The sequence below is a fragment of the Spinacia oleracea genome, chromosome 3 (assembly GCF_020520425.1).
Source record: "Spinacia oleracea cultivar Varoflay chromosome 3, BTI_SOV_V1, whole genome shotgun sequence".
NCBI classification, from domain to species: domain Eukaryota; kingdom Viridiplantae; phylum Streptophyta; class Magnoliopsida; order Caryophyllales; family Amaranthaceae; genus Spinacia; species Spinacia oleracea.
In genome coordinates this window covers 67993029-68003045 of record NC_079489.1, presented here as the reverse complement: position 1 = coordinate 68003045, position 10017 = coordinate 67993029, and positions in this window count along the sequence as shown.

Here is a 10017-nt window from a genome sequence, read left to right as displayed (position 1 = left end):
TAATATTAATAATAATAATAATAAGTAATATAATAATATAAATATAAATATAAATAATAAGTAATATAATGATATAAATATAAATAATAAGTAATACAATAATATAAATAATAATATAAGTAATATTAACAATAATAATAACAATAATAATAATATTATTATTATTATTATTATTATTATTATTATTATTATTAAGTTAAATTGAATTGAATTAAACTAGATTAAACTGAACCGAACTTAATGCTCCTGAACTAAACTAAACTGAACTGAACGCTCCTGAACTGAACTGAACTGAATGCTCCTGAACTGAATTGCACTGAACTGAATTGAACTGCCAAATAAGTCCTGAAACTGAAATTAAGCCAAAAAAACAGGGCCGAAGGGATTTAACAGTCGCACGCTGAGGTTGTCTACATCGCTGGTCACCAGCGAAATAAGGACACCATACCCACCCTAAAAAAAAGGAAACATGGCCCACCCTTAAATAAATGTGTAAAAGTGTTGCTAACTTGTTATATACTTTCAAAGGTAATATAAGTATTTTCATTGTTGTATATATACTGTCATTGTTGTATAAAATACTATCACAATCACCCAAAAAAAAGGAAATTATGTATACAAATGTAATGAAATATAAAAAGTAAAGAGACCACTTAAATGAATGGATAAAAGTGTTGCATATTAAATGAATGGGTAAAAGTATGTATACAAGTGTTATATAAGTATTGTCATCGTTTGCATAAATACTGTCATTGTTGTATTAAATTACTGTCATTGTTGCCGATACTTAGTATTTTGTTTGACTTTTCAACTCATGAGAGGAAATTACCATTTTACCCCGGGTATGGGGTAATTGTGTCGCTGTCCACCAACGATATAGCCTCCCTCGTCGCACACTCTCTATTTACCACATTTGGAGTACCATATTCCAGGACCGAATTTGGATTAGCTCGGCTTGACTCGTTAGTCTATACTATCTCGAACCGAACCCGTTCAACCGAATTTTGACTAAGTCAAGTTTGAATGGTTTGAAAGTGAGGAAGTACTAATACATATCAGAGCAATAAATAAGATAAATGTAAATTAAAATATTTTTGGGGGACACTGAAAATGAACATTGAAAAACACATGGATGATCTGCTTAGTTGGACACGCCGACATGAAAAGAATTGAGTTGCTCCCCTGATAATCTTGTGATCCAAATTCGTCTTCTTCTTCCCCTAGTTCTCTCATCCCCACTCCTCTGGTTCTTCCATGAAAACAAATTGAGCGCGACCACAAACACAAACAAATTGAGCGTAACCACAAATTGATCATTGTAGCTTCCAATTGTTAGATGGATTAATGTTATCGCGATGAGTTCGAGGGAAATAGACTCGGATACTGGGCGATTATTAAACGACGAGGAGGGGCGTTCGAATGGAGGTGGAAACCTTAATCTTCTGATGAAGAAGGTCCAGTTGAAGATCCGAACAAGGTAAATGGAGCTTTGTTTTTATTGTTCTCTCTACTCGAAAATTATGGTTTTTTAGGTTTTTTAGGTTTTTTAATTTCGTGTTTAATATTTTTGTTATGAATTTGTTTTGAGATTAGAATTTATGAATGTTATGAAATGTATGAATGTTTAGGAACGAATTAATGAAGTTGGAGTATTAATGATTTTTAACGAATTTTCATGATTTAATCTGTATTAATGATTGGTCTGAGTTTTATGTATTAATAATGAGTAATTGTTAGGTATGAGTAGTTAGGATTATAGTTGATTATTTTTTACTAATGTACTGATGTAGTGGAATTATTTAACACATTAACTGTTCCCTTTATTGTTTTAGATATTATACAAGTTAATTTAATTATTTCCCTTAATAATTTACTAGATGTATTAGAGATGATTAGATATGTGGTTATAAATTGTGACTGAAAATGATAAGAAGTCAAATTGAAGATAATATGCAGTAGCAGTAGTTGTTGTTGAATGTGAAAAGATTGTCAGAAGTTATAATATATGTATGTTGGAAATTTAGGATTGGGGTGAAGGTTTCAAAACTCCCTCTAAGAAATTGACATTGAATGTGTATTGGGGGGGGGGGGGGGGGGAAGAGGAAGGTCATGAAGTGAAGGAGGGTATGGTTTTCCCCGATTGGGAGGGAATTGATGTTCAATTGAAGGCTTATGGGAGGCAAAAGGGGTTTTGTTTTGTACTAGCAGTAGCCAGACACAAGATGGTTCTGAAGTCGGAATAGTAGTTAAACAGAAGCACAATTTTATGTGGACTTGTGAGTGCTAGGTATGCCTAACAGGAAGAGCAAGGTCAAAGGTGTTGTTGCTTCTGATTCGCATGTTCGTGTTGGCAGTGGTGTACGCATATCTAAGAAATGTGAATGTCTCGTACATGTATTTTCTAGTGTAAATGAGTTAGGGCAGCAGGATATACGGAGTTCAGGCATGGGACATGCAAATCACCACCCAACCCCGGGTAAGTCCCGAACAATTGCTTCATTCCGGAAGTAGTTTATTGAAGAAATTCCTCATGTTGGCTCGGAATTTGTGAAGGAAATAATGCCCTTGGTCCAAGTATGCATTAAATGCTAAGTCTAATAAATGCGGTTCAGTATTAATTAATTATGCAAGTCAATAATTCAGTGAGATCAAGAGAACTGTATGCCTAGCTAGAGGCCGCTTCAGTCCAAGTGGAATTAATAATATTAATCCACAACTTACTCTTGACTGAACCCGTAAGGTCACACAAATAGTACGTGAACGGATCAAGTATTTAAGTGAATTAAATACTCCATTTATGGATATTCGGAATCGACAGATCTCGGTTCCAGTGGGAGCTGAAATCGTCAAAAGGCAAATTATGAATACTCCGGAAACGATGATATTACCGGAAACGGAAATATGGATCGTATCGGAAATATAAATATTATCCAAGTCGTAGATGTTGCCGGAAACGGAAACATGGTACGTATCGGAAAATATTATCGGAAATGGAAATATTGCCGGAATGGAAAATATTGCCGGAAACGGAAATATTGCCGGAATCGGAAATATTAAATATTTGTTCGAAACGGAAATTCATTCCGGAATCGAAAATATTAAATATTGTTCGAATCGGAAATGAGTTCCAGAATCGGAAAATGAATCGGAAGCGCGACGTACGAAATAAACATCGGACGAGCTTGCTAGACGCAAGGCCCAGCACGAAGCTAGGCCCGCGCCTAGAGAAGCCAGCGCTAAGCGAGCAGCACAAAGCAAACAGCCCGCCCCACCAAGGCAGGCCCAGCCAAGCGCAAGGCGAGGCTAGGCCCAGCCAAGGCGAGGCAGCAGGCTGGCCGCGCCCACGCATGTGCCGCGCGCGCGGACAGCGCCCTTGTGGGCTGTTCGTGTGTGTGGTTATGTTCGTGCAAGCTTCGAATCCTTAGTTGTTTAGGATTTGTCCGGTTAGATTATTTTCCTAAATATGCTAGAGTTAGTCGTTTAACTAAACACTGCACTAAAACAAAGGTTTTTAAGTCTAATTTTAATTGAATATAAATTGAATCCTAGTAGATTTCTAGTTCCGATAATCCCACCCTATAAATAGGTGATGAATAATCACAATTTATACATCATATTCTCAAGTATTCATAACTAAGCTTAATAATTTTCCAAATAATTAAGTTCGAATAGAATTAAAACCTTAGACTTCTAGTTAATTGAATCTAAGGCGGATCCGAACGTGTTGTGGACTATCTACGGAGAGACGACACTTGGAGTCCTAAACTTGTTCTTGTTCGGTTCGGGAGCGGCTAGGGAAAGCACGCGTCACATGTATGTATCCTAGATTATGCTAATTGACTATGTGGCAATTAATTTGGATTCCTGGCTTTATGGTTTTTCCGCATGAAATATATTTTTTTATATTTGTCATATCCTAACAGTGGTATCACGAGCCTCTAATTAATTCCATAATCAATTATAGTTAACATGGTTAAATTTTATAAATTTGCAATGAATCAAAGAGGTGATTAATTTCGATTTTTGTAATTAATTGCAAATTCGTGCGATTATTTAATTATATGTTCTCAGGATTTTCGGCAGTTTAGTCAATAATGGTCAGAATCGTATAATTTTATAGCGAATTTCGCATGTAAACGACGTTTTAAAATTTTGACTAATATCAAAGATTTGATGCCTAACCCATAATTCCCTAATTCGAAGCCTAACTATGACTTTCCGGAGGTTTTAGTTTTTCGAAGGCAAAATTTATAATTTTTAGGATGTTAAATTAAATATTTGCGAATCTTGTATGTAAATCTTGAATCTATGATTGACCTACTGTATATGTTTAACATTCCTAAGATTGTTAATTATACAACCTAATTTGTAATTGTAATTAATTTGTTGAAATTCAAATAATTTAGAATTTGATTTGATTTTCATAATTAATTAGAAACTTAAACCACCATAAAATTTGTTAAAATTGAAAAGTTTTAAAATTTTATGACCTGATTTGAATCCATGGAAATAAATATAATCGGAAATTAATTTGAATAATAAATTTTCGATTTTTGCCCGAATTTAATGAAATTAATATGGTTTATTAATTCGTCAATTAAATCAAAGTATAAAAATTATTAATTTTTATGAAAAGCGTTCACGAATCTTGCACGCACGAAGCAATGGAAGCTAAGTGTTACCCTTAAGGGTGTTGCATTGTGTGGGCATGCGACGACGAGCAAGGGAGCTCGTCTCCCATGCGGTACAAGGCGACGAGCAACAAGGCATGCGCGGCAGCAAGGGTGTTGTGCTGTGTGTGCCGTGTGGGGGTCGAGTAATAAAGGGCATCGATGTGACGAAGCGCCAGGCACGAGGCAAGGCAGCAGCATACGAGCAAGGGAGCTCGCATGCGCTGCGCATGCCACTGCCCAGCACTGGCAGCCATCCGCGAGCAAGAGAGCAGCCACAAGGGCAGCGAGCACAGCCCGCAGGGATGGGCATCACTCGGCCACATGCATTGCAGGCCTGGGCGCTGCTTCGTGCTCGCGGCCCACGGCGCTGCGGCTGTGTTGTGCTTGGGAGAGGCTTGGGCTTCGGCCTAAGGCCTTGCCTTAGTACGTAAGGGCCGTTTTAATTTTAATTTTGATTTTTCGGTTGAAAAACGATTTTAATTAAATTTACATTCGTAATTTAATTTTTTCTCGGAATTTAATTTTGAATAATTTAATTATTATAAATTTATTTGTACTAATTATTTTACTAAAATTAAAACCTTGATTAAATTTAAATTAATTAATTTAATCAACTAAAAATAAATTAAAGGATTTAAATAATAATTTATTTGAGCTTTAAATTTTAATTAAATTTGTAAGTTTCCGGTTGGACTAGGAAATACAATTTTATGTTTAAAATTCGTAAAGCATGTAAAATTCTTGGTTTTAGTGGGAGCGTTTTAGTCATAAACTTTGATTAGGTCTACATTCCTTTAAGGTTAAAACAACTCGATTAGAATTAATAAGGATTGAATAATTTGTAGATTATTGGAAGCCTTGATTAATTGATGCAAATATTTATGTGATGCATAATATGTTCTACTAACCAGCTATGTGGGCCATGAAGGAAATAATGCCCTTGGTCCAAGTATGCATTTAATGTTAAGTCTAATAAATTCGGTTTAGTGTTAATTATACAAGTTAATAATTCAGTGAGATCAAGTGAACTGTATGCCTAGCTAGAGGCCGCTTCAGTTCAAGGGGAATTAATGATATTAATCACAGCTTACTCTTGACTGAACCCGTAGGGCCACACAAATAGTACGTAAACAAATCAAGTATTTAATGGTATTAAATACTCCATCTATGGATATTCGGAATCGAAGGATCTTGGTTCCAGTGGGAGCTGAGATCGTCAAAGGCAAATTATGAACACAAATTCTTATTTACAAAGGGTGTACAATAAATATTGTACACCGAAGTAAAAGTTAACTCAAAATGTTTAAAAGTTAAGCTTATATATGTAAAAGTTATCTATTTTTTTTAGTGATAAAATTTTTCATTTTAGTAAAATCATATTTCTCCAAAACCAATAATAATGTATAAAATTAATCATTTAATCATTTCTATCAAATTTTTTTTACTAATATAAAAGTTAATCAAAACTGGGTTAAAGTTACGAAAAAATGGGTAAAAGTTATCTTGGTGTACAATAAATTTATTGTACACCTTGTGCGCGCAAGACGTTTTGCATTATGAATACTCCGGAAACGATGATATTGCCGGAAACGGAAATATGGATCGTATCGGAAATATAAATATTATCTAAGCTAGCCGTAGATGTTGCCAGAAACGGAAACATGGTACGTATCGGAAAATATTATCGGAAATGGAAATATTGCCGGAAACGGAAATATTGTCAGAATCGGAAATGAATTCCGGAATCGGAAAATTAATCGGAAGTGCGTCGTACGAATAAGCATCGGACGAGATTGCTAGACGAAGGCCCAGCGCAAAGCCAGGCCCACGTCCAGCAAGCCCAGCGCGCGTCACAGCAGCCCAAGGCAACGCCAGGCCCAGCGCACGGCCAGGCCCAACGAGCCAAGGCTGCGAGCACATGGCAGCGAGCTCGTATGGGCTGCGAGGCCTGCTGCGGGCTTTGCGTGCGCACGGGCATGGCCTGCTCGCATGTGGACCATGCTCGTTTGCGTGTTGGAGTTTGTGCATACTTCGAATCCTTAAGTGATTAGGATTATAATAATTTTCTGATTTAATAGTTTTAATGGAACTCTAATTCTAAAAGAATTAGGATTCTTAAAGTCCTAGTAGAATTCCAACACCATATTCCTACCCTATAAATAGGTGATCATAGTTCACAATTTACAACGAGTAATTCAAGTATCATTCAAGTTTTAGGCTTAAAACTCAGATTTTTATTTGTCATAAAAACCGAAAATTACATAGTACCTTAGTGCAATTCTAGTTAATTAAATCTAAGGCGGATCCGAGCGTGCTGTGGACTATTTACGGAGGGATGACATTTGGAGTCCTAGACTTGTTCTTGTTCGGTTCGGGCGCAGCTAGGGAGGGCACGCTACAAAGAGTGTGCATCCTAAATTATGCTAATTGTTATGTGGAAATTAATTTGGATTCCTAGCTTTATGGTTTTTCCGCATGATTTATATTCAGTTATATGTATCATAACCTAACAGTGGTATCACGAGCCTCTAATTAATTCCATAATAATTGCTTAACATGTTTAAATTTTATAAATTTGCAAGGAATTAAAAGGGGTGATTAATTTCGTAATTGTAATTAATTGCAAATTTGCGATTATTTAATTATATGTTCGCAGTTTTTCGGCAGTTTCTTCGTTTCTCAACGAAAGCGAGTGATTTTTGTGTCAATTATGTATGTAAAAGGCATTCTAAAATTTTGACAAAGTTACTAATTTGCAGCCGAACCCAGAATTCCCAAATTCGAAGCCTAACTATGACTTTTCGAAGGTTTTAGTTTTTCAAACGCAAAATTTGTAATTTTTAAGATGTTAAAAATCTTGAATTTTTTATTGACCTACTGTATATGTTTAACAAATTTATATGCCTAAGCTTGTTAATTATACAACCTAATTTGTAAGTGTAATTAATTTGTTGAAATTCGAATAATTTAGAATTTGATTTGATTTTCATAATTAATTGACGATTTAATTAGGTATCCATGATTAAAAACCACCATAAAAATTGTTAATTTTTGATAAATTTTAAATTTTTATGACCTAGATTTGAATCCATGATAATCGGAAATTAATTGATTAATAAATTTTCGATTTTCGCCCTAAATTTATGAAATTAATATAATTTATTAATTTATCTATAAATTTGAATTAAAAAGTTTTAATTTTTATATAATTCGCTCATGAATGTTGCACGCACAAAGCAAAGGAAGCTACGTGTTACCCTTAAGGGGTGTTGTATAGTGCGGGCATGCGACGACGAGCAAGGGAGCTCGTCGCCCATGCGGTACAAATGCAGCGAGCAACAAGCAATGGCGCGCGCGCAAGGCAGTGATGCCTGGGCGTGTGTGCTGCGCGATGGGCGATGGGCGATGGGGGCAAGGCACAAGCCGAGCGAGCAGACGCGTGTGGGCAGCGATGGATGCTGCGCCACAGCGCGCGCTGCCTCGCCCAACGAACAGACCAGACGCGTCGAGTGAGGCGGGCTGCGCGCATGCGTGGCTGGGCTGGCTGCGTATGCGTGTGGCCTGCTCGTGCATTGCCTTGCGGTCATTCGAGGGGCGTTGATGCCTCGTCTTGATCCGATTGATGCGTTTTGAATTTAATTTTGAATTTTCAGTTCGGAAACGGTTTTAATTAACTTTAAAATTCGTAATTTAAATTTTTATTTCTCGGAATTTAATTTTGAATAATCTAATTATTATAAATTTCATTTATACTAATTATTTTACTAAAATTAAAACCTTGAATAGATTTAAATTTATTTATTTAATTCAACTGAAAATAAATGAAAGGATTCAATAAATAATTTATATGAGCTTTAAATTTTAATTAAATTTGTATGTTTCCGGTTAGACTAGGAAATACAATTTTATGTTTAAAATTAGTAAAACATGTAAATTTATTGGTTTAAGTGGGAGCTTTTAGTCATAAACTCTTGATTAGGTCTACAATCCTTTAAGGTTAAAACAACTTGATTAGAATAATAAGGATTGAATAATTGGTAGATTATTGGAAGCCTTGATTAACTGCTGCATATATTTATGTGATGCATAATATGTTCTACTAACCAGCTATGTGGGTCATTCATTGATAAATGAATGGATGAATGGTATATATTGTATATGTACTGTTTTGCAGGTTATTGAAAGTGACTAGTATGGCCCAAATAGGATAGAAAATATGGTCTGCGTACCATTAATTTGAATGTAAAATTGGTCTAATGCACCAAAGTTTTTTATTTAAATATGGTCTGCGTACCATCAAATAGTTGTAATTAGTTTAAATTATAGCTTATCCTATTTGAAGAAAATGGTGCCTCCCATGGAGAAATTCAAGACGGAGTTTCCAATCCATTTTCAAGACGGAGTTTGAAGTTGAAGCTTCAAGATGAAGGCTGGCCATATTAGATCACATTTATATCTTATGCATGCTTTAAGTTATTTATTGCTTTAAATATGTCTTACTTATGCATGATATTGTGGCTTGATTATGTTGCATGATTAAGGATTTTAGTTCACTTAAAATCTAACCAACATAGTAAGAGCCTTAAGTTCCAAACTTTAAAAATTGAGTTAAAAGGTGCCATGCCAAAATAACACTTACTTGGATAACCTTTACATAAATTTTAGTAATAGTTTTCCGCCATAGCGAGGTGTTACTTATTGATCCTAAAGGGGTAAGGTACACAAATAATTGTGAGTACATGTTAGTTTTGGTGAAACTCAACGATATAAGTAAGGAGTCCTTTTATGTCGTGGCAAATGAGATGGGTTTACCTAATAAGTTCTTAGACGTACCTATCAACCAAGAGTAGTTTCTAGACTATGAGCAAAGGACTTTCTTACCTAAAATATTTTAGAATTGAGTCTAAATACATAATGTGCTTAATTCTTCAATGATTTAAGGATCTTGGATTAATTTTATTTCACACCTGCCGGAACAATAAATTCGAATAAAATGCTAATGACTTGTTTAAATTGCATGATTGCTTTAATTTTCAAGTTATTATTCATGATAAATGTTTAGACTTTGCATGCTTTAATGTATGTTTTAATTATTGTTTATAATTAAATATCTTTTACTGCAATAAATCCTTTTAGAAAGGTAACAGTAAATTTCCTCGATTGGTAGTGAATCCAAGAACGATTCACGGAAATGAGAGAAAGTGAGCAATTTAAAATGTACGTTTCTTTTAGGGACTTTTTATGGTTGTTTTCAAATATCAAAGTCGAATGGCAAACCGATTGGTGCTTGTGAATTCAAAATACATTGTAATTTTGAGATCATAAAACATTGAGTTTAAACGCT